This window comes from Dicentrarchus labrax, unplaced genomic scaffold (genome assembly GCF_905237075.1).
Source record: "Dicentrarchus labrax unplaced genomic scaffold, dlabrax2021, whole genome shotgun sequence".
NCBI classification, from domain to species: domain Eukaryota; kingdom Metazoa; phylum Chordata; class Actinopteri; family Moronidae; genus Dicentrarchus; species Dicentrarchus labrax.
In genome coordinates, this window is record NW_026136709.1 from 17,088,796 (window position 1) to 17,114,578 (window position 25,783).

Sequence of the window (25,783 nt, forward strand, 5' to 3'; positions counted from 1 at the left end):
ATTATTATTATTATTATATTGAACCGACTTTTTTTTTCGACCGGCTTTCCATGTCTCGCCGTGACGTCACGCGCCGTATCCCGAGCCCGAGCGCTCCCCTGAGCGCGTGGTCCCGGTCGCGAGCACATGGAAGTGAGGTCGAGATTTTGTGTCTGTGAGACGCGCGACTGATCATCATGTGGGTGAAAGAATGAAAAGGGAATATAAAAAAGCGATAAAGCAGCGACGGAGACCGAGAGAACAGCGCGGTAAGAAGCTCTTTACATTGTCTAATATCGGTTGCATTGATCAGTGTTTAACTCTTTAATCACACTGATCAATAGGCCTGGTGATGTTGGAGAGAGGGAAATCTCTACAATCTCTCAATCTGTCTCATGAAAACTTAATTTAAAAAGGATTTATTAGTTGGTGTGGTTGAGTGTGATTGTGGATATGAGAAGCTGTCGTGGTACAACCTGTCTGAAACTATTGTTCTCAGGTTAAGTGTTATTCTCGTCTGGCTCCTCTATTGTCTGATAGTGCTGCACAGTTCAGAGCTGGAGGTGTTTACAGCGCATGTTTCTGTCTATTGTTGTTCTTCCACACTGGTGAAGATGCTTACTTTATGCTCTGTATAGCTTTATTCTCAGTGGACTACAAAGTCTAGTGCTGCTTTAAAGTATTGTTTTATCTCTGCTGTCAGTGCTTTGGATCACAACAACACATGATAAAGAAAAGGAAACCTGTGATAGCATCAGGTACTGCTCACGTGTCCCCTATTTTATGCATTATGTGGAGCTTTATGCAGAATATGTGTATATTTGTGAGCAGCAGTTGAGCATAGATGTTGGAGCAGCATGTCTGAGACATGAGGTACAGCAACACTGAGACGTGGGGAGGACCACAAAAGATGGGATTAGTGTGGATTCATTGGGACTTTCTGGGTGGGCAGGACGGTGCATTGTGAGCATGGGGGGAGAGAGTGTGCTGTGACTGGCTGACCTGGGTTCAAGCCTCCATGACAACATGCATCCACCCTGCTGAAGTTGTGTCCAGAAAACCCCCCCTGAACTGAATCCCCTGTACGGAGAAGGTGCTCTGATACTCAATTTAATGTTCAAACTGGGCTCAATATGAGTGAAAAGTGAATGTTTTTCACACGTGTTAGTTACAGATTACGGCGGTTTTACACCACATTTCTGTGGGTTACATCTCCCTGTGTAGTTAGGACCTGCTACACACAAGTTCACCAGGTTTTAACCCTGTAAATGTCACCTGCAAAAACACCCACAAAAATCATGCTCAGTGGATGGAGTAATCATCAACAGCCTTTCTTTTTCTTTTTTTTTTTTGCAAAGTGACCCACAGTATCTCAGCGGCTTTTTATAGATTATCTATTGCAAACGCTCCCCAACACTTGTCAGCTGCTCCTGTTTAATATTAACTTGAATCGAGCTCCACCATTCAAGTCCAAACTAGCTCAGCGTCAGGTCGGAGAACCTCTATTCTACTGTACCTTGATGTTGAGGTAGGGCTGAAACTCCCTCTGAATGTATTAGTGTTGCATTCAAGTTTATCATAAAGATTGCAATCATCAATAATCATCAAACACTACTCTAACCACGTGGATGAAAAGAAAAATCATCTGCTGCTTGATAAAAGTTATTTTTAACTTGTTTCCTAAGTTGCACACACTCTGTTTTTAGTTTGTTTTGGGGAAACTGGTTAAAAAATGTGCAGCGGATGTAATCTTTTTGGTCGGACGTTTTTATCCAGATTCAAACACAGTCACTTAATATCTTTTAAGATAAGACTCTAAACTCTGTGACTCAACTATAATATGAATGCTGACGTGAGAGGACACAAACTGGGGCTGAAACCAGCTGTTCAGTATCAGAAATCAAAGAAACATAATAATAATAATACAGGTATTTAACTGTTTATGACATAATGTACAGAATACAGATGTGGGACTCAACTGGGAGGTTATTTAGAGTGTTTTAATTTGTTATTATTGACATTAAAAGTAGTTTAAAAAAGGACAATTACAGTTTCCCAGAGCTCAAGATGAGGATATCAGATGTCTTGTTTTGTCCGACCAAAAGTCCAAAACGATAGATATTGACGTTGCATTGATGTAAAACTCAGAACAGAAGAACATTTTCCACTTTAAAAAACTGGAAAAAGCAAATATTTGGCTTTTTTTGCTTGAAAAAATGCATTAATTGTTAATAAAGAGTCAGTTTGGGCTCTAAATGTTGTACCTATATAATGTAAAAAACATATATAATGACATGACATTGCTGAAAACATCCATAGATATTTGGGGAAAAGGGTAATTTTCTTCTTTTCTATGGTTACATCAGCTCTCCGCTTGTCTGATACTCCTCACTGGAGCGGTGTTGCAGTAAATGTTGTGTACGTTAGAGTGTATCTTAGAGATCTGTGTGTGTGTGTGTGTGTGTGTGTGTGTGTGTGTGTGTGTGTGTTTTCCAGGCAAACTTCACTGCCTCGCCACAAACGACTGCACACATACTTCTCAGATACTTCAGAGGCCCAGGAATACATTGGAGGTCTGCCGTTATGTAATCTGTGTGTGTTTTTTCAGAGCTGGAAGCTGGAATAGATTAAAAGCGGTTCATACTCCTGAAGTCAGAACTGTACTGTAGCCGCTGGCCAGACAGACTTTCTCTCTCTCTCTCTGGCTGCGTCTCGTTTTACAGCATCATTATTATCGAGTGACATCACTTTCCTCTTTGGGAATACGCTGCCTCATTTGCATGCTCTGTGTCTGAGCTCTCCGCGTCTCTGAGCTGTGTCAGTGTGTTTTTACTGGCAGTGACGACCTGCGTGTGGCCGCCAACGTTTTTTTTTTTTTTGCCTCGCACAGTGATTTTAGTGTGAGGCGTTGGAGACCACGTGAGAGAGTATTTAGGAATATGTTGCTAAGGAATGGGACATATGTAACTCCACTGCATACTCAACGTCACGCTGAAAGACGAATACTGATTTTTGTGTGTAAGGGAACACTGATTATTTCACTTTACAGAAGTAGTTAAAGGTCCAGTGTGTAACATTTAGGAGGATCTATCAGTAGAATGAGATAAATTATTCATAGGGTTGTTTTTATTAGTGTAAAATCACCTGAAAATAAGAATCGTTGTGTTTTTGTTAACTTAGATGGAGCCCTGTTTCTACAGTAGCCCAGAATGGACACACCAAACACTGGCTCTAGAAAGAGCCTTTCGCATTGTTTGCATTAGTTTCGTGGCCACCATAGTTCCTCTTATTCTAATATGGACGCGAGCAGTGTTCAGTTAGTTGCATTCTGCACTTAAATCCCACGTACTGGACGCACTGTCAAGTTCTGTGGTGCCCCTATCGACAGCAGCACATCGTAGCCCTGTGTAGTGTAAAAACGTTGATTCGAACGCACATAGCGCTAGATGATATATATTTGTTCTTTTTTTACAATGTGACAAACACAAACCAAAAACAAAGCTTCTTCGTACTCTTTTTCTGCTTGCCTGTATATTACTTTCCATGCTTTTATGTCATAAGTAGAAGCAGTAGGCTATTGATATCAACACAAAAACTGTCCTCTACCCTGGCAGGCTCCACCCATCGCCTAACCCCAAACCAAGTCCAATTTCCTGTCGTGTGCTACTTGTGTGAATCACATGAGGAAAGGCCTCCGGTGTTGTGTTCGACTCAGATAATATAAAGCAGGAGCGTTATGCTAGCGTTTGGATCCAGTTGTGATGACGGTAAAGGACCAGACTGTGAAAACTCAAAGCAACGTTGTCCTGTAACCTCGTCTGGATTCACATCAGCATACATGGGACTGAGCAACAGCTATGGACCTTGACACATCATTTAAGCTGGCTCACTGCTTTAAAAAGGAAAATGGTCTCATTATTATCATATTAGTGGACTTCCTTATAGTATTAAAAGCAAATTAAGGCTACAAATCATCATTTTAACCTTGTAGGCGGTAGGGAATAGTCGTACATTCATTGTTGTTCGCAGCTAATGCCCTGGAGATCAGTATCTGACTCAAATGTTAATTTCTCAGATTTTAATAAGAAAGTAGGCCTTTGTACTGTATGGAGCCTCAGAGAAAGACCATTTGGAGCCGTGCTGTGGGGCGCTCGCAGCAATGTCTGGCTGTTATGTAACAGTATTGGTCCCTCTGGTGAATGATTTCATTGGCCTAACCTCATATGCTTTTAAAATATACATTTTGATAAGTCTTCCTGACAACCCTTTTTTTAAGGGTAAAAAGCTGCTGAATACTGTATCTGGTCAGCCTTTTCTCTGCTTGCATTGCATAAGGAGAGCATTGTCATGCGCTGTACTGTACCGACGATCCTCATCTAAAGCAGGACGTACCAGCTGGATTGGTGCCTATTCTCCCACAGGCGTTTCCCCCTCAGCGTGGTGTGTGCAGACCTCCAGACACGAGGCCAAGAAGAGGGCAGGTTACTGCAGCTAGGTCTCAGTGGAGGAATGTTGCAGCCCACTGGCTCTACATACAGTCGTATACTAAAGGAAGTTCAAATGTTGACGTAGTTATTTTTGGTATTTTAGCTGGAACTGACTGTTGTGCCAGTGATGGCTATTTTTAATTTACGCCACGTGACAGATGTGCATAATGATGTTTATCCTGGTACTCAACAGTTGGACAGAGTTGAGATGCTTGGAGCTGAAATGATGGGTGCATTAGTGAATTAGTCAATTGACAGAAAATGAGTTATTTTGTGGAAAAAGTGCCAAATATTTGCTGGTTTCAGCCTTTTAAATGAGAGGATTTCCTGCTTTTCTCTTTTTTTTATCATTGCATAAAGAAAATCCTTTGTTTTAAGACTGTTACTCAAGCAAAACAAGTTATTTGAAGACATTTTGATGCGTTTTGTTTCACATTTCTTGTCTACACTAAATAATTAATAAATAAATAGAATAATACTCAGTTGAAGCTCTGCACACTGCTATTGAAGGACAATGAACTCCTATGTTGCATTACTGCATCGCATTACTCAAGATGGACTGGCTTGGCACCATAGTTTTAATTGCTAGCACTTCAGACAGGTGACTTGCATACCGTAAATACCATGAGCACTTGCGTTCGCGTTTTGAGACTAAACACGAGAGGCTGCGTCTGTTTCTTATGTGTCGTGTTACAGAGCAGTAGTGTTGAGTTTAAAGAGGCGGACTGTGCACTGCAAGAGTAGATGTACATGTTAAAGAGGAATTACCCTGTAAAAAAAACTATCCAAGGACTCATCAATCAGTGTCTGTGCACATTTCCATCCCCCAGAAAAAGAATTACAGACTCCCGTATTTCAATCAATCACACTGATGTCCAGCCTTGAGTTGCTCCATATAAGAGAATGAAACTGATGTCATCTGACCTTCTCTGTGCATCCGGACAGCACTCACTGTTCATGTATTTTTAAAACTGAATGACCTAACCTGATATCGTCACAGTCACTTTTTCTGTCTTAAATATTCATGTTGCGTCTGGAGAGAGAGACTGCATATGCTATTGCTCTTAAGCCAGTGAAATATCTCAGCAACTACTGGATAGATTGATAAAACATTTTACAGACATTCATGGTGCCCAGAGGATGAAACCTAAAGTGACTGGCTTTTTGCTCTGCCACCACCAGCACATTAGTATTATTGTTTAGGGGGCTTTTATTGCCTTTAATTGATAGAGACAGCTGTAGAGTGTCAGGAAAGGAGAAAGGGAGGAGGCGACACACAGCAAAGGGCCAAACTCATGGTTGCTGCAGCAAGGACTCAGCCTTGGCACATGAGGTGCCAGCTCCACCAGGCTCCCCACCACCAGCAGATTGACATTTGTTGTTCAGAGTTAAATCTCTCCACAGCTACTGAATGGATTGACATGGCACATGCATTCATGTCCCCAGTAGGGACTTTAGTGATCCTCTTGACGTTTCCTCGAGCGCCATCGCCAGGTCAAAATACTTTATGACTAAAAACCTGCAAAATGAATGAAATCTCCTCCTTTCTGTGTGTTAAGTTATATGGTGACATGCTAACACGCTAACATAAGATAGAAAAACATGGTAAATATTACACCTGCTAAACAACAGCATGTTATCAAAGTAAGAGCTGTAGAGTCTTGTTAAAGAAAGAGCAGCCACTCCCCTCATTTGAGACAGAAATAAATTCAAGCTTATGCAAATCACGTAAAAAGAAAAACTTGTTTCCATAATGACGCTGCCTTCCATCTCTCAAAAATCCCCAAAACATCCCTCACAGAGCCAAAACCGACATTAAAACCTTTTCAGGTGTGTGTGTCATTTGTGGTTAAAATAAACTTTAGCTGCTTGTCCGCAGTCGGAGAACGCTGTTAAATATCTTGCTGAATGTCCCTTAGAGTCAGAAACACTTTGGATATAGTGTCCAACTTTTTACGGCTGTACCATTACATCAAATGGAAAATTGTACATGGCATATGTTTTATCTGTGTAATTCACTGAATGGATTTCATGGATTTGATCCCATGACTTTGTGCTTTCTCTCTGCTCGCTGCCGGTAGCCCCGACAGAGTTTATGCCAGCAAATGACACACTTCCATAAACACACAGGGGGTCCGAGTTAACCGTCAATCATAAGAGAGAGGAAGCGTGATCCCCAGCTGCTGTCAAAACAACCCCGACAGGTAGATGTTGGCACAAAGTGGTGGTGGTAGTGGTAGAAACGGTAGCGTGGAGGGCAACATGAAGCAGGGAGGCAAACCCGGTTTCACCTCCCAGGTTCTCCGGTTGAGATGAGTCACACTCTGCAAACATTGTGTTTGATTTTGCTGTCAGTTCACCTCAGGCGTGGAGGGAGGGAGCAGACACAAACTGTTTGACTGACCTACATACTGTGTTTATGTGTCCTGCTGCTGTGCTAGTGGAGGGAGTTTGAAAGGAAACAATCCCACACACTTAATAAGCGGTTTTCAAAAATCCCATTGTGGAGCTGACGAGCAGAGGAGGAGCACAAGACGGATAGACACCTTTTGTATGCCCGCAGCAGTGAAAGGTAAAGCCCACATGGGTTGCGATGGTGCTGATGCATGCCAACTCTATGCAAATAGGATGAGTAATCTGACATGTCTTACCAGTATTGCCACATAAACCCTTTTCACACATTGAGTCTGGAACGTTGGTGGCTTTTTGGCATTCAAACAAAGGTTCTGTGTTGGCTCTCATACAGTGGTTCCCAACCTGGGGTGAATCTGAGGAGTCATGAGATGATTATCAGCGCAGAAAAAAGTTGATGACATTCATTTTATGTCTAAAAAGTATTTAAAAGAAGCCCTCTGAGACAACAGCAGCTCCCAAACATACACTCTGTGATGAAGGGTCACAAGCAGTCACTGGTTTGCTAGAAATATGGTATTCAAGTTAGAAAATATTTGATTTGATTGCTGTATTGCCAGATCTAGGTTCAACCTTTTCGCTTGATGATCTTGTATCTTTCAGAGGCCCTTTGCATCTCTACCTCTGTGCAGTGAATGTGGATGCTGCATGTTTTGATGCTGTGCCATTGTCGAACAACCGAGACAATCAGAGCTTTGTAGGTGGGATTAAGAATAAGGACGTTATCCTCCTGTGCCAGAGCCAAATTGCCACGAAAACAGCAACAAGCGAGGAGATTTGTGCAGCTACTGTACAGTCTGTTGTAAATCAACTTAAGAGAGATAACAGCTCTGAAATTTTCTTTTGTACCAACATGACAGACATAGACACAACTTCCTAGCAGTTTTCATGTTGACTAAAAATGACAGCAGTGTGACAGATATTTCACTTGCTACTGATTTTTAGGGCAAAACTAAACCTCTTAATCTACAAATCCAAAATCATCTGTCTAGTCAATCTTTAAAAATCGACTACATGTTTGTTGTGATTTTGTCCTCACATGCTGTTGCCTGCAGTATGTCAAGTATTTTCCTCTGGATACTCACACTGTTGTGAGCTGTTGGCATGAAGCAGAAAATTAGTTTTATTTCCGTTTTTGTCACACGCTGCTCACTGCATGGGGGGGAAATGAATGAAAACACATTTTTAACAAACTGATTCAACATAAGAAGAAAGTCCTTCACAACTTAAAACCCATTCATAGAAGTTTAGAAACCATAGAAACCAGATTTATCATCTTAACGCATAAGAATAAAGAAATGTGACGTAGCGTATTTAGTGTACACGTAATGAAACGCATGTATATTTTTGTTGTCATTACCAGTTCTTTTTCCGCCTATAATTACAGACTAATTCATCCTTATTTATGACACAGAGAAGCAGACAGTAGAACACAGGATCACATGTTGCCAGCCGAGTTCACAGTGCAGTTTAATGATCATTAAAGCACTGTTAATGAAATATTAATAGCGCCTTGTCAGTGCCAACTCTCTCCATCACTCTCTCATCGGGGGTTGGAGGTCAGGCTGCTGTCCGTCTGGCAGAATTCATCAGGCTGATTAAAAGTACCTGCAAAAGGTTAATGTGTTTTTTTTTTACTCCTGGAGCGAGACTTGCCCGTGTGTTGTCATGGTAGCATTTGCCAAATGAGGAAACGAGAGGTGAGATACTCTGGTAGCTGCACCAGGTTGTTTTTTTGTTGGTGGAAATAGCTTTCTCACCTCACCTTTCCCCTGTCTTCTCCTGTTGTTTTTATTCAAAGCAGTTGGTGAAAGTGTGAAAGCTGCCAGCCTCCAAAATAAACCACCAGAGGTACGTCTGCGGCTGTCTTACAGTGTGTGCTGAGGTGTCGTAGGACGTCCTCCGACACCTAAATACGGCCCGGTCCTCGTTCAGACAGCCTCGGGGTTGTCACTCAGGATCTCGAGTTGTCTGACTGGAGTTGAGGGACTTTGGTGATCAAATTCAAGTCTGCAAGATGACCCACAATACGCCAGTCAGAGAAGTTTATCTTCTTGTGACAGGAAAGATCCATTAAGATAGAGGTTTGTGTTTACACTGACATTTAAAGGTTTTGCCTCCAAAAGAAATCACTAGATTGATTCGATTTTGGGGGGTTTTATAGTACATTGACTTCACACTTCACAGAGCTCAGCCTTCCTTCTCCCTGATGGGGAGCCTTGGGCGCACAGATCCCGCTCCCTTTTGATGTGCTGACTGTCTGTCCCAGGGGTGGTTTTGATTGCCTCTTTACTCCCCTCCTATGTAAGTCAATAGGAGCCAGCCTGCCATCTGTGGGAATTGATACCTCTGCTGAATCATACTATTAAAGTGCTCCTCCATCTTCCTTTCCACTGTCTCTGCCCGCACCCTCTCACCCCGAGCCCCCCCCTCCCCCCCTTCCTTCCCCCTCCCCCCGCTCTCTTTTTTCTGAAGCCCGGCTGAGGGGACATGTCTTATCTTACTGCTAGAGATGCAGGAGACGCGTCTGCCAACTGGGGCTAAGGCCACATTCAGACCGAAAATAGCACTGCATTACAAAAAGGGGCTACATTGGTGCGAGCATTACTGATACTGGTGAGAAGAGGGAACATGAACGCCGTGGTCCATTTTTAAAAATACATCCATGTGTTTAAATGCTTACCGGATGCCAAAACACTCCACAAAAAGAGGGTCAGAGTGCTGTAAGACAGGATTGTACAACTCTGGAAAGTTCTCATGGGGCCATCGTTATACCCTGCGTCTCAATGATTCAATGTAGTGTCAACATGAGAACATGTAGGGACATTTTTGCTGACCGCCATGAATGTCAATTGACGACTTATGTGCTCAATTCTCCAGTGTACTTACTTATGGATATATCAGAAAGGCCATATATCTCAACCTCATGGCAAGTTGCACAAGTAGGAAAATAATCTGCAATTATTTTTATGATTGAATAATGTGTTGCTGTTCTGTGGGTTCGTTGGTGCATCAAAATAAAACATTTGAAGACATTACCTTTGCCATTTTTTAGATAAACTGATGAATAATCAGGACAATAATAATTGATAATGAAAATAATTGTTAGTTGCGGCCCTGATTTATGTAAGTAGCTATGCTATTTTCTGTCTGCCCCCTTATCCTTTGTGGCAGTAGTAACCAAGCAAGAGTGGTCTTAGGGCCTGTCCTCACGAATACGTTTTTCTCGATTCCGGATAAATACTTTATCGTATCGGCCTCGCGTCCAGACGGATACGGCGTTCTCGGGGTGTGAAAATGGTATTTTTTGGAAACGGATCCCAGAGTGGGAAAATCCGAAAACGCCGGATTGCCCGGAGTCGTCAGGACGATAAAACTGATTTTTTCCGAAACTATGACATATTAGCCCCGCCTCTCTAGCCTTTAACCTCAGCCGCCACCGCTAGACGCGTCATAACAACAACAACGGCGGACTCCTACTACTTGTTTGTAAACAGCGCATGCTCCATGACTTCTTTTACGGTTTCAGTGTATCGATGTGGCGGCGTCACAGCGCCACATACAGGCCTGGCATATGTACTACAGCGTTTTGGGTCGTTGTCAGTGAATCCGTGTGGACGCAGATATTTGTGGAAACAACGCCATGTTTACGGAGATTTTTTTTCGAAATGACATCGTATAGAGTGAGGCCGCGTATTCGTGAGGACAGGCCCTTAGAGTGATCAGTTACACCTGAAGAGGTAAAAATATCCAGTTATTCATTAGCAAAATATCAAAAAATAGAAGAAAGTCTAACAAGTATCTTGTAGTCCCTTATGGGGGTCACTGCCTCTAGATTGCACTGCTTAAGGAAATTTCTAATAATCATGGTGAAACCATTTTAATAAAGTCAATTTCATGACATGCACCAAAAGGCCTCAGGTCGGTCTCGAACTTGGGCTGCTGCGGTAAGGACACTTAGTATGCGCTCTACCCGGCGAGCTACCAGGACGCCCCTAAAGTGTGATTGATTTTTAATTAACAAATCAATCACGACTGGATAGTTCTTTAGTTCTCATGTTAATTGTTGAGTTTAGGGTTAGTTGTTCCAGAAGTCATTTTGTCACTCAGTACGAAAACCAGCTCTTAAAACAAATGTTTTTTTATTGGTGGCATTAATGGCAGCTCATAAATTATTTCCCTGCCCCTACCGTGCCATTCTTTTCAGTTATTCTTGGAGGACAGTTGTGAAAACATGGATAGTGACAACAGAGGAACAGAAGCTGCAGCCAGCTGACACCTCCAGCCTCTAATGGAGATACAGTGTGAGGAGGAGGAGAGTTTGTGCCACTGCTGACTTGTCACTGCGAGCCCAGCAGGCTCATCCTGGTCCTGATTAATGGAGCTGTCTGCTGGGCCTCGCAGGGGAAGAGCGGGGCTGTTTTCCTATTCACTGAAGCCACCATTTATTTGCCCACAACAGATGGGCCCCCCGGGGCCCCCGGCTCGTTTGCACCTCCTGTGCCTTATGCGCTCAGCATCCTTCATCTTAATCAGTGAACAGGTTCCTGAGCACAGCCACCTGACCTACAGGTGACCTCTGTGACTCATTCACCTTCACAAAGTTACCAGATACTCTGAAGACAACGGCTCATTACTCTGGTATTGTCAGGTTTGGACTGTGGCTTCCCTTTTTTGTCCTCCCTCTGCTGGAAGACGACACACTGGCAGAATGACAGATCTGGTGGTGCCATCCTGTAAGATTTTCATGTGTTGTTCCTTATTTAGATATTCAGATGTTAGGTACATAGTATATGTTACAGTCAAGATAAACAACAAGCAGAGTTGTAAATAGGATCATGAATGTAAAATATGGATTCACTGAACAGTGTTTCAAATGAAGAAGATGAAATGTGCAAAATATTGACAGAAAATTTGCAAATGTTTATCAGTATAAAGAAAAATGAATATGAATTATAAGCAACACTCGTCTCCAGCATTATATTGTCATTTCATGTCTACTCTGAAGGGCAACCTGGAGATATTTAGGGAGTGTGTCTCTCTTATGTGTTGAAAGGAAAAGTTGATTAATTAATTGACCAAAACAAACTTAAAATCTCTTTTTATGTCATTGTTAATTGATTTTCTTCGGGTTTTGTACTTTTCGGCACTGTTCTTACATTGGATGAAATGATAAATCCAAAATAGTAATCAGTAATTGTAGGGAAATGAAGTAATTGTATGTAAACACTGATCCAATATGCTGCAGTGGTATTGATCATGGCTGATCCACATTAAATGCAGATTCCACACAGTGAAGAACAGCCTGACATAGCTTCAGTTCGGAAGAGAAAAAGTTGGATTGTCATTGTCAATTAATCTGTCAAAATCTTTTTGGCTTGATTGATTCATTGTTTGATCAATAAAATGTCCATGATTCTGAAGTCGATCTATCAAAATCGCTCGTTTGGTCTAACAAACAGTTCAAAACCTAAAGACTATACTTCGGATTACTTAAAAACAGATACAGATATAGTTTTGACACTGAAAATAATTGCAGTTCTGCTACTTTGTAATCCTTTTTCAGGCCTTTCCACCATATCATATATTTAATCTATCGACTGACACCTCAGGTTAGGGTCAAGAAATCCTTAATTGGGTAAGAGTAGCATGTGGTCGATCCAAACACTGTCAAAGTAGAAGTAAAACAGCCAATTAAACATTTTCTGGTTTCAACCATTCAGCGTTTTTGTGCCAGAATGTGTGTGTATTTTTCTTCTTGTCTGAACAAAATTAAGCAGTTGTACTTGTAAATCAAATCATCAGGTTCTGCCAAATGAGACAAATGCAGCACCAGACTGAAAAATGCCTCGTCCCAGAAGCGTCTGTGCTCTGCCATGTCTCATGAGCTTTGCATTCACACAGCAGATTGTCTTTGTTTGTCTGAGCTTCATGATGAATTCTACATCTTGGATTGCGGAGACAGTTTCGAAACTCCCCGTTAATTGTTACAAATGTACAAATCGAATCCTTTTGTTTAACCCTCAGATTTGGGAGAATTGAACATGTCTTATCCTCCTCCCTCGTCTGTGGTGACATTGGACATTGTTTCGTTTTTCCTGCTGATGGCTGTTGTTCTTTTCACTATCAGGGAGAAGCAGGATGGGACTTTTTCAGTTGCTGCTGATTCACCATAGATTAGACTGCTGTCCCCGAGCGTGAGATTGCTTGGTTTCAGTACATTACATGAAGTTTTTATAGTATGAGCTATAATGCATGCCATTGCACGTGGGTGTTTTGACCGGAGACTATAAGGGAAAGGCTCTTTGATGTCTTATAACTGGTCTTTACATTGATACAAGGCTGTGTCCAAAGCATCTGTGACAGATTTAGCAAAACCCTGACAGCGGATCACATTTAGCAACAGCTTCCTTCCCCTGATTATTTCCCTGGAAGCTTCTCTTGACTGACCCTGGCACTTTTTCTACTTAGTAAAAACAGATGCTTCATTTGGTAGAATTAGCTCGATCTCCAAATGTAAACTGATTTAAGGATTAGGAATAAGACAGTGGAGTCAATCCTGGTCTCACAGCTCCTTACCCTTTTACTGCTCACTTCCTTTCTGTCTTTCAAGTCCAACCTCCATTTCTTCCTGTATCGCCAAAACTGCCTTCCCACCTCCTTTTGGCTCAGCGAGGGTTTATGCTGCCAGGTGATCCGGGCTGAAAAAATGTCACAAGGGCAGTTTTGGTTGCATTACTCCAGAAGGAAGCAGTTTAAAGCTTAAAATCCAACAGATTTTCACACCTCCCTGACACTACCATTCACTAAATACCACCCCTCCCATCCCCCGATCTTTATTTTACAGAGGCAGACAAAAAGCAGGTTTCTTATTTCTAGCTGTCGATCGTTGCTAATAATCAACTAATTACATAAACTAAATAGCTAATAAAGCTAACAGCGAGTTGGTATGCAACGTGATATTGTGCTACAACACTGAGGTTAAAGCTTAAAACGTCCCTGGCTAGAAGTTACTCCTAAATCTTACTATTAAATGTAGTCGGGGCTGTTATCGGGGCTTTAGAGCTCACCCCCTTCACTTTTCCAGCAGCAGACTTCTCTTGGTCCTGAGATGCAGCATTTATTAATTGGTGCACCTACACTGTACCACTGCTAGACTGACAACTTACCACTAACCTTTCTCTGCTCCGCTCTCAGTCACTGTCACTTTTGTGCCTCCCTCTGACTCACTCCTCACAGCATGTGCTTGCAACGAGACCACAGACTGCTGGAAAAAGGCAGGAGAGTGTGGGGAAATCCTACATCAGATGACTTTGGTCGCTCTGATTCTCTCTGAGCAAGCAGTGTTTTAACCCCACCTCACCGTTGCGGTTCAGGGCGCTTGGTACCTCAACAGAAGGGGAGTGTAAAACCGGTACAGGATAGAGCGGCTCGTTTGGTACCATTCACAACTTTTGGCATTGGAAACGTAGAAACAACTGAGCTGAACTGTACTGCTTGGTGTAAACAGGGCTTACAGCTCCATATACACAGCTTCAACAAAGCTTAGTTATGGTTGCTAAGCTATGATTAAACAATCACGGTATGGGGGAGGGGTTTAGTGAACGGTCAATTAAGAAAAATAAAATAAAAAAACCTCGCTAGTACGTGCCTTTTGTACACCTCATTCATTGTGTGATCATGAATGGTGTGCTCGCAGCTGATCAGATGGCTTGTTGTCTTTGTCTGTAATGCCCTCACATGGTATTCTAGCCCACCTCCGTTTAATCTCTCTGGGCCTGAGCCAACTCTAAATGCACAGATCGCCTCTTTTCACAGAGACAGCAGTGTCAGCAGGGCTGTGCTTCTCCGCTGAGCCCCCGAGCAGACCCCTGGGTCACTGTCTCCCATGCCCTGAAAAGGAGGTTGAACCTGTGGGACCGGCGCTGTAGAGTGGCCTGGTACTCATCAGCCGCTGGAGGTGTTTTGTCTAAAGCTTTTTCATTCATTTACTCTGCTGTGTGAGTGTGCCTTTGACATTAAACAAGCAAGGGCCGACGTGTAAATATTTATCCTTCCATGTTTGAGAGAGTTCAAAGGCGGCTGAAGAAATGAATGAGGGACATGCTCCAACTTGCTGCAACCCAGATAAAAGAAGCTGAATTAAATGTCCATAAAGAAACTTCACAGCTAAGCCTACAGTTTCATTGTGAAGGGGCAGCAATTAATCACAAACCCATGTAGGACACCAAAAGCTTCCAGTTTCACATGTCCCCAGAGTTTCCCACCACGGTTGTTGATTAATGTGCCTCAAATTCAAACTCCAGCCTCCTGTAAAAGCTAGGTTAGTTTCGGTTATTGCTAAAAAAAGACAGGCGTGCCAGGACGTGTAAGAGGAAGGGTTACAAGGGTCTGCGCGGAGGGTGAAAAGTCACAGCTGAAGGGCACGAGAGGTCATTTTAGGCACGAGCGTGCTTGCTGTTACTGGAAAGCTCAGACTGGCGTCCAATCTCCAGACAGTCCGGTCAAATAGGTCATGACCTTTTTTTTTAAAGTGTTGAAGCGCTGTGGGAGGAACAGTTCATGTGATGCAATCAGACTTCCTCATTTTGACTCCTTCATAATCTCCATGTGAAATGAAAAATTTTAAATGTTTAACCCCTTGGTAAGTTTAATTTTGATATAGTTGTCCCCATTTTTTTGAGGGGGGAGGAGTACGTGAACAAGAACTTTTCAAGTACATCTCTAGACTGTTTCTGTTTCATTACCGTTTCTTCCTCAGCCCGCAGGACTTCAGCTGCTGCCCTCTGGGCCCAAAAAAAACTACATGAAGTTCCTTGTGACATTTAGCTAAATCATACATCTTCATTATCTACAACATCAGATGGTTCACGGTTGGGTCAATCAGATGAACTGACTTCATGGAAAATGTCATTGCTGTTGAAAACACAAAAAATATATCTTCAACTCTTCTTTAAAAAGTGAAATCTTTTTGGTTTTGGACCTGAAAAGGGGGACATAATTAAGAAGATTTTTCTTTTGTCATTTCTGTGCTACAAGCACATTAGGAGATAAGAAGTGGAAATACCCAAATTAAATTCTTTGCCTGATTTTTTTGAGAATGATAATGGTGTCATTCTTACAGCAGGAAATAAACACTCTTCCACCAGAATGCTAATGTGAGGCCTGGTTGTTCATTTATTGGATTTGTGTGGGATGTTTCTTAATGACTGGAAGTGAAGATGAAAGAAGAATAAACAGGATGAAATTCCATGAATGCCATTGAGAACAGGCAGTCTTATATATCGCTGTGGGTGAGCATGACGAGCTGTCCATAGGAATTATGCCTCTTCCTACTTATATATGTGTCATAACAATTTCACACAAATTTAATAATTTTTCAGAGGAAGCCAGTAAAATGGTGCACGCTGCGGACAATGCCTGTGGTTGATCAAGTTAGTTTATGACCCAATGTGACCTCAAAGTGACCCAAAATCTGTCTTTTGTCTGAAAAGGTGACTTGAGCTTTGTCCTTCACAGGGTAGTTGTTGTATGTAACTCCACTGTTTATCAGTTACAATGGATTTCTCTCGTGTTTCACTTTATTGAACATATTTTCGCCTCATGTCCACTGTTGTAAGCTTGTTCTTGAACCGTCTGATGTATCTATCAGTTAACTTAACAGAGACTCTGGTCCTTGCAATCACAATGAGCTATCATGCCTGGTTGTAACCCATCACTATGTGTTGTTGTGGCTTTATTGAGGGAAGACGCTGTAAAGATTTCACTGAATAGTTCTAATAGTTATCTGTATTATTTATTGATTATGATGCTTTTGTAACTTTATCTCAATCTAGTTCAGTCTTTAAGACTTTTTACCTCTTTTATTAATTGGTCATAATGCCAGTTTCACCATATTAGTTGGATTACTGTAAAGAGCGATCATATTAACATACAGAATTAAAATAAAGTGCATTTTGTTACATAAATGTTCGTGGTGAACTATTTCTTCATTTCAAATAACCCTGTATTTACTGACCTTTTTATACATATTTGAAGCTAATAACATTAATTAGCTAATGACATTGAGAGTTCTGCAAGTAGCACAAAAACACAGTGGGTCTGGAAGTTTTGACTCAGCCATTCATGCTGTGTTCAGCTCATATGAGAGTTCACATCAAACCCAGATTTCCTGAATATGGTGCAATATTAAAGGATTCAGCGGATATTTTTTTAATATATCATTTTGTCTATATAGGGTCAGAAAATGGTAAATGGACTGCATTTTTGGTGTGCTTTTCTACCTTAGTGGACAAAGGAGTTTACACGTATGCCATCTTATTCACATGCTCACACCATGTGGGGATCAAACCGCCAACCCTGCCACTAGACAAGTCTCAAGTGATATTCTTTTTTCTTTTTTCTTTTTTAAGATATATTTTGGGGCTTTTTATGCATTTATTTGGTAGGACAGGTGAAGAGGGAGAGGAAAAGGGGGAGAGAGGGAGGGTAGCATTGTTGCATCCCAAAATGCATGATTGCAGAAACTTCTCTAAAAGATTGTGATGCGTGTTGCATTGTTATTAGGCATTTATTTGCAATGAAAGTGGCAGTGAGAATGAAATTGCTCTCATATCTGTTTGCGTCTTCAGAAAATTAGAAACAAGGAAGAGAGTTTGACTCACTAAGATGATTGCTTGATTGCAAGGTCATGCAAAATTCAAGGGGAAGTATACAGTGAAGAAGTAAATGATGCTTAAAGGGGTGGTTTGTGAAGTTTCAATTGAAGTTGAAACCACAAACTTTATACAGCCAGCTCGCAAGTCTCTGGGCATTAGTGTTTGATACTCAAAAGATGGATTTAGTCAGGAGTACCGCCTTAAGAATAATATATACTATTTCCTCACAGAAACTTGGAAAACATCACTTTGTTTTCAAAGGACAGAACAAACTAATATCTCAAAGTGTGCACGCTTATTTTGAGTAATGGTTGAGCTGTCAAATGGCGTGGAAATAAAATGTGGATGAGCAAAATGATTTATGTTATAAAATAAGCATTCATACATTATTCATTTCCTGAGTATATATTCCCATGGACACTATTTTACTTTCATTAGATGCAGCTCATGTGACAGATCTTCTGTTAAGAGAAGGTTGAAAAGTGCCGAAAGCCCGTGGCTGCTGTTTGTGTGTGTGTGGAGGAAAATGTCAGATATAGGTGTCTGATTGTTTACATTCCTCACGTGTTGCATTCACACCAAAACTTATGGCTTCAAAATGAGTGAAACAAGCCAAGTTTCTGTCCGTCCTCTGTAATTTGCAGAGGTTTCATGAAGGACTATCATTGTTTTAATTAAGGCCATTTAAGCATCGTAAGTTCTCCAGGCTGAATGCTCCTGTCTCGCTCCTCTTTGTCCCCGCTCCTTCTGAGGGGAAAAAAGGGGGTAAGCATTCATTCTGGATCTGCACCTGTTGATTGGAGCGTACGTCTTTCCCGTTTTACGTCTTGAATTTACAGCCCTCAGCTGGAGGGACGACCTTTCACTCGGCCTCTATGGGAGAGCCGCAGCAGCTGTGGTGACTTCACTGGCTCCTCGTGTAAAAAGACGTCGAGGAGGGGAGGCTCTTTCTGCACCTTGAACCTGATAGCAGCCTGATTTGACACGCCGCCTCCATCAGCTGTTAGTTTCTATCCGATTGAACCCATTTTCAAAGAAATAAAAAGGTGTATTCATTTCTCCTTGTGGTCTCATTTGTATCTATTCATGTGAATCAAAGAGAGGCAGGAAGAGACCACTAAATTGTCCCCCAGTTTTTCATATGTGTGGTCCTTGGCAACTGAAAACGGACTTTCAAATGAGGCTGAGCAGCTGTGTGAAGAGAAACATTAGCAATGCTGACTCATTACAAAGAGAAGCAGAAAAGTCTGTGCCAATATGTTTTTGGTTTGGAAGAGAAAGAAACACTTCTACTGGATAACGGCGTCCAGTATGAGGAGAAATCTCGGCTTTGTCAATGGATGATTTTAGGAAGTGCCCCATTACCGAGCAGCTCCTCTCGCCTGCTGGCTTTCCTCTGGAGCAGCTGTCGGTCAGCGTGTCAGTGGGTAAATCTCTGAAATACAGATTGCTAATGAGGCTGGAGCTCTTGAGGAAGGCCTGGCCCTGAACTCAGCATCACACATAGTTAAGTGACGAGGTTCCCCCGCAGCAACTAGGAGATGTTTCAGACATTAAATAAATTCTGTGAACGAGAACGCTCATTTTATAGTTTGAGATGTTTTCTGACTAAGTCTTGAGGTGTCATTGTGGTGGTCAGTGAGCCCCGGGAGGTCTTTCAAACCCAGGTCAGACCTTTAACCTCCCTCCAGGATGGTTTCTGCCGAGCTCGGTCAAGAGGTTTTCGGGTAATGAGCTTGTTGTCGATGAAAGAAGGGTTGCAGATCATAGGCGCTACCGTGGTCACTGCTGCACATTCCTGCTGGTTCAAGTTACAGCGGAGATATGAAGCAGCTGGAGATCCATGGGTTAAGTAACTGACGTTGGGGCTGACGTTGCGTAAATTCAACTAGTTGGAAGCAGCTCATTGCAGATCTTAGGTCGTACCCGATCCTCTATGACCCAAATTAAGTTGATTTAAATGCATCTTTTCCCCTCCATCCAGACAAAAATGGCATTTTCTATCCTTAAAATTGAGCTTTTATGTAATCTCAAAATGCTGGTTTGGTTTTTCAGTCTGTATGGGGTAAATGGAGCTTTCCCAAAACAGTGGCTAAAGCATTAACCTTTATTAAGACTTTTACTGACAATAAGATAAGGATTTTATCTCTCTTTATCTTATCTTGAAAACTAAAAACTCATATTTCATACTTGTTCAGTTGTCTGTCAACAGAAACGGAGACATAAGTAAGTGAGAACATCTATTAGGTGAATTAGGCTGCATTAGAACACAAAGAGGACATTGAACAGAGGTGTAACAGGCTGCCACTCAGCTGTGGGTGTATCATAGTGAGAGGCTGTGTGGCAAAAAAGAAGACAACTTTATCTGTGATCATTAACCTGCATTCATGTTGATTGATGGTGTCACAACTGTGTGATAAGGATCTGTCTCACTCTCTCCCACATGTTGGCTGTGATTTTATGGTTTGTCAACGGCAAAGAGGAGGAAGAAGATTGAGATTTGACTGGTTTTTATGTTGCTTTATTGTGGATAGATGTCTTGCAAACGTGTAGACAGCTTAAAGGTGGGGTCAGTAATTCTGGAGACAGATAGTTACTTGTTGAGTCACATTCCAAGTCTGTCAAGTATTTGACGACCTGGAAGCAAGAACCCCACCCGCTGCGTTGTGTGGCGCACTCACTCTAAGTTTCCCGTTTACCATACCCCAAAGCATATTTTACGACCTGGGAATGAGACTCAACACTCAACTATGTTTCTCCAGAATAACGGGCCACACCTTTTTAATGTAGATGTAGTCTGGAAGTTACAGAAACAGTAAGTGTAGATAAGGCAGGTAAATCTCACCACAAGGTCTAGTAGCTGCCTGGTTTGGTTGTAAAATCGTAGATGTTTGAATTTCCTCTTTTTTTTCCTCTTCATTTTGTCCGTGTTGGCATTGAACAGCGGTTCCCATCCCAGGTGTGTGCCTAGATGAATCTAAAAGGTCATCAGATAATTACCAGGGTAGAAATCAAGAAATACAGCACAAGATCTCTCTTCTCTTTTTTAGACATTTCGTATGAAATAGCGGAGAGTCTCACCTACTCACATCATCTGCAAAGGTAAAAGCACTCTTTGGTTTGGTCCTCACAATTTGTGGACACAAGCATCCTGTAATAAAGAGGTTGCAAGCCAAAAAGGCTGGCTTAAAAGCGATTAATAGTTCATTTCTGGCCTTGGAAAAAGTAGTTGACAAAATGATCTCAACTATTGGTTGAGAAGTCCTTGAAGGGCTCAGAAAAATGGAGCTACAGTAGCAGGACAAGCGAGCAAACACCTTCTGCTTACAAAGATATTTTCTGAATGGACCTTGTGGTGAGATTGCTGTGATGGCTTTTGTTCCTTGTTCATGTTATACACACACCTCTAGAGTAAACACTGTTGGTCACTCTGCTAAATAACGAACAATTAGAATGGCCTGGAGAATATAAGGTGTGGTGGACAGTACTGCTCCTGCTCATTTGGCCACATTTAATCTGATTTGATGTTGAATGGTGATTCCAGTCTAGTGTGTTGCTCCTAGTCCTGCTGGTATCATGGCATTAGAGTTTCTCTGGACGGCAGCCAGACAGTTCCCTCGTGTGACCTATTGTAGACGAGACTTTCCCTCCGAGCGCCGTTGTTATCAAGTGACTGACCTGGTTTAATCAGCATCAGATGAAACGGGATTTCCCACAGTGAGCCAAAGTCAGTGGGAAATGTCATAGAATCTCGCCTGCTTGCCTCAGTGTTTGAGCAGCAGTTAGCTTGATTACTGCTTATCGTGTCATATTGCAGCGGTGCACAAATGAAAGTGCCGTACACTGTCGGTTTCAGATATGAGTGTGCAACGACTGTCTGTCCATAAGAGCTCCTGCATGCTGTGAAAGTACATGTCATCGTCTGCCAGTGAGAGGATTTCATCTGCCAGTTTTAGCCGGGCCACGCTCAGATACCAAACCTAAATAGGTTGAGATCACGAGAGGAGGCAGCGTGGCGCTGTGCCAGTTGGGTCGTGTTGGTTACAACCTCGCCCACATTCTTTTAAATTTCTGTCAGCCTCCTGGAAATAAATTTTCCCCTCACACGTGGTGTCCCTGCTTTTACAGCCACTCAGCTGCTCAAGAAGTCAACCCCTGTGTGAACTATATAATGTCCTAATAATGGGACAGTGATGGAAGCACCAGAAATGTCAGCAGTAAAGACGTGTAACTAAAGCTCTTCTGCTTTTTTGCTCCACTTTATACTGTATGAGACAGCTGGTTTTCACTGCAATGTACCTGGAAAGGCTGCACAGATTTTACATATTCATTCATTCATTGTTTTTCAATATGGGTAATGTAGGTTATATTAGTCTATATTAGGGAGTAACAGTCAAAATATATATTGTCCTCTGTTGCTTCATTTCTACTGTCTCTCACAAATCCCCCGACATTATGAAAGTACAATACTCAATCAGTGGAGTATCTCTTTAAAGGAACAGATCTTTTTATACAGTATTTCATGTCCCTTTGCACCCATTCATATGCACCCTGCTGCAATAATAATAAGCACTCAGTAACAGTAAATGACAATAAGAATTGATTCTCTCATCAAATGGTTAAAATCAGATCAGATTTTTACAGATGTTATAACCAAACTTATTTATCACCAAATCTGTTGTTTTATCATCAATGTTTACCAAGATGACTTTAAATCCAGATTTTAAGCTAAAATATGATGACAGCCATAAGGTTTGTTTCTTTTTAGGAGTGACCTTGTGGTTGACACATTTCTGGGATTTGTATTTGAAGACCTTGTCATGTAAAAATAGCTTGTTTTGCTTAAACATCCTCTCAGGTCATGTAATAAATAACATTATTATAGTTTTTCCACTTGCAAGCCAACAAGGTGGCGTCCTCTGGTGATGTTGTTTGAACTTTTTTAAACAACCCACTCAAACATGAAGCATCAGACACACACAAACACACACACACACACACACACACACACACATATTTGCCATATGTTTTGCATACACGCATCCCAAAGTGACTTTCTCCAACAGGCGTATACACACACACGACAGCTTTAGGTGAAATGACAGGAAGTAGCGGAGGATTTCAGCAGCCAAAGAGAAACTCTTTACTCTCAGTTGAAAGCAGAGCTGTCCATTACGCTCCACTTCTGTGAACTGTTGTCCTTCGTTTACAACCACAGATGACTTTAAACTGTCATGTGGTTTATAGCCCATTGGTTGCTGTATTCGCCAAGTTCATCAGCGTGTCTAACCATTTAAACCTCACTCGGGGGAGGTGTCATTGGAGTCATTAGAAACTAATGCTGTGTAACCAAAGTTTGTTTCGAAACCCGCAAAATATTCTAGTAGTCTAGAATTCTTGGAGTTACCAAACGTGTCTGGCTGAAGTTCGAGAAAATGCATTTAAAAAGGCCACACAGGATGTTTGACGGGACTATGCAGATATAAAAACCACAGAGTCTTGGGGTTTGAATGCATAACCCAGTGGCTTAAATAATAAGCTTGAACAAACTGTGGGAAAATACACACTCAGTTGGCAGTTTATCAGGTGCATCAAGCTCAAACTAATGCAGTCCTGTGGTAAATCGCACCTTCGTGGAGGTTAATAATGTTCAGTTTTAGTTGAAACTGTTGTGGAGAGTGTTGATTAAACTTTATGATCATTTTGGAGTTGAACTGCATTATAGTGAGAGTTGTCTCTAAAGTGTTCATTTCATTATATCAATAAATCTCTCAGTATACAACAACACACACTGCAGCCTCCAAACTAACCATACAGCAATTCAATACACTTTTACAGCTTGGTCTCGTATGACCAGGAGCTTACAGTGAATGTTAGCTGATGTTATATTCTGTAGATATTATTGACATTACTGAGTCAGTTCACTCATGTTTTGACTCTACTGAGGCTGTTTAACTGTAGCATCTACTACTATCTCACAATCACTTGTTTGAGTTTCATATTAACTTTAATGCTGCTTAGGAGTGGAAGAAAAGGGTGGGAACTGTATCTTAACGTGTTTCTAGAACAGATTAAATGCCAAAGTAAGCAATCATCCAGCTTTGTGATCACGTCTACGTGACCTCTTGTTTATTCTTTCTGTATCTTCTCTTTGCTGTTTAACAACTTATACATTCCCAACTCATAATGAAAGGAGCGGCTCATTTGCAGAAGTTTTTTTTTTTCACGATAACTTGCATTATGAAACCAAATGTAGCTCCCAAACAGTCATATCAGTACTTAAACATGTGCCTTTCTCTGTTTTGCAGGGACGGGTGGTGTTGCAGACCCTCATGCAGACCCAGGTCTTACTGCGGCTGCCGCTCTCATAGACGACTGAAGATACTGAACTGAATGGGAAGGATGCAAAGGTGGAAGCAGTCAGTCTTGGATTCGGTTTCACTGAGTCTTAATGGAACACACACGCTCGAACACACACACATACTGCATGTTTTTTAATACTATCTACTTCCCCCTTTCTTTCAGAGGACATAGATACACCCTGAATGGGCCTCTGTGGTGATCTACACTGTGGTTGGGAAGTACCTAGTGTTACAACTGTCATGCTGGTCTGCTTAAAGGGACAGCGATGATCACTTTTACACGCAGTACGTTTTGTTTTCAGAGCTTTGAAAAATCCATATAGTTGGATGTTTCAGTTTTCGCCTTAATAGTGAGTGAGCAGTTTCTCTGTGCAGAGTTTAGAAATCAAACAGGGTCTTTTCTGTGTTAAATTGCAGTTTCTAAATGGTCAGGACATCACTTGAAATGCAGAAAGACTTAATGGAGACTTCTCAGACTTCTTTCTTCAATAAAGACATAAATTCAATAGATTTAAAGGCGTCGCCTCTTCTATAGAGTCCATCTTCATACTCACACAAAAAAACAGAAGTCTATTCAACTTTTTACCAGTTGACTAATCTATAATTGCTGGGGTCATGAAACTATACTTCCAGAATACACTGAGAATTTGTGATATTGTGTAAATGAAATCTAACCACAATGAGGTGAAAGAGGAATGGAATTTGTTTTGCAATCGTTTCTAAAAAACCACATAGATTTTTACTTGCATATTCTGTTTGCATGTTGTAGGTATTTTCTGTTTCACTTTACACTTTTGAATGTTTTGACAAAGCTTGTCTGAATAAATATTTCTCTCTGACAGATGTTTACTAAGCGTGTGTTTTTCTTGGACTCCGACAAGTGAGTGAAGCGTGCTCATTACACTGAAGCCGGTCCTAAGTGTTCTGCATCACCGCCTCTCAGTTTACAGCTGCAGAGAGTGAGATCTTAGGCAAACACCGTATCCGTGCTAATTACGAAATCCTAACCACAACATGGAGAGCTATTTGAGAGCTTCATAGACAAGGTGCCGTCCTGCAGAATTTCCAGTTATTGCACTCTTTCACAACTTATTTTCATAGTTTTGGATATCGTTTTTATTGGTAATAAGATTTTCTGAGTAATTCCTGAGATCTGGGAAGGCAACGACGTTCGAAGTCCGATGTGTTAAGAAACCAAATGAGACAAACCACCAGGTTAAAGGCTCAGCATGGTCCAGATAACAGTGGGAAAGAATAACACAGATACTCAGCTTCTCCGTTAGAGTAAAACCACACATTTACACCAAACCTCTGCAGCCGTTAATGTGCACTCTCGTCCATGCGGGACTTTCTATTGCTCTCCGACACTGTACACGGCACTCTGGACAAATCTACAGCACGCACCTGGCAGCGAAGCTTTTTGTAGTCGATGAAAATAGGAAAAAGCAGCGTGTGATGTTAAAATCCGCAATATGGCTGCATGTCGCCATTGCAGCACAAGTGCTCTCATTTTCTAGATTCCTCGTTCTTCTTGTCTTTAAAAATAAGTTAGCTATCCTGTTGGTGGTGTGTTTTTGAAGGAGGTGTTTGTCTTGTATGCAACACAGAGCAACAAGCCAATCATCACCACGGAGGCGGTGCATGTGGTGACGTTTCACATTTTCAGAGGCTCTCACTGAATGAATGAGATAGTTATGTAATCGTAGAGGTTTGTGCGAACCAGCACTAGTGCTTCGTAGCGGGCTTTCTAAGAACTTATTTGGAAGAGAAAGCAAAGGTGAACGGTAAAATTCCGACCCAGACTCTGTTTGAACAGTTTTTACAGACCACACTGATTACTTATACCGTATTTGCTGTAGCTGTGCACACACAGTTTTCCAGTGCA

General features: G+C 41.7%; 1 long non-coding RNA gene across 1 annotated transcript; it reads left to right on the top strand.

Annotated features, from left to right (window-relative positions):
- The first annotated feature begins 60 nt into the window (after positions 1–60).
- On the top strand, positions 61–24,737 carry LOC127369669 (uncharacterized). Its single transcript, XR_007886097.1, has 2 exons — positions 61–248; positions 23,845–24,737. It is a non-coding gene; the product is annotated as an uncharacterized LOC127369669 (long non-coding RNA).
- The last annotated feature ends 1,046 nt before the right edge of the window (positions 24,738–25,783 follow it).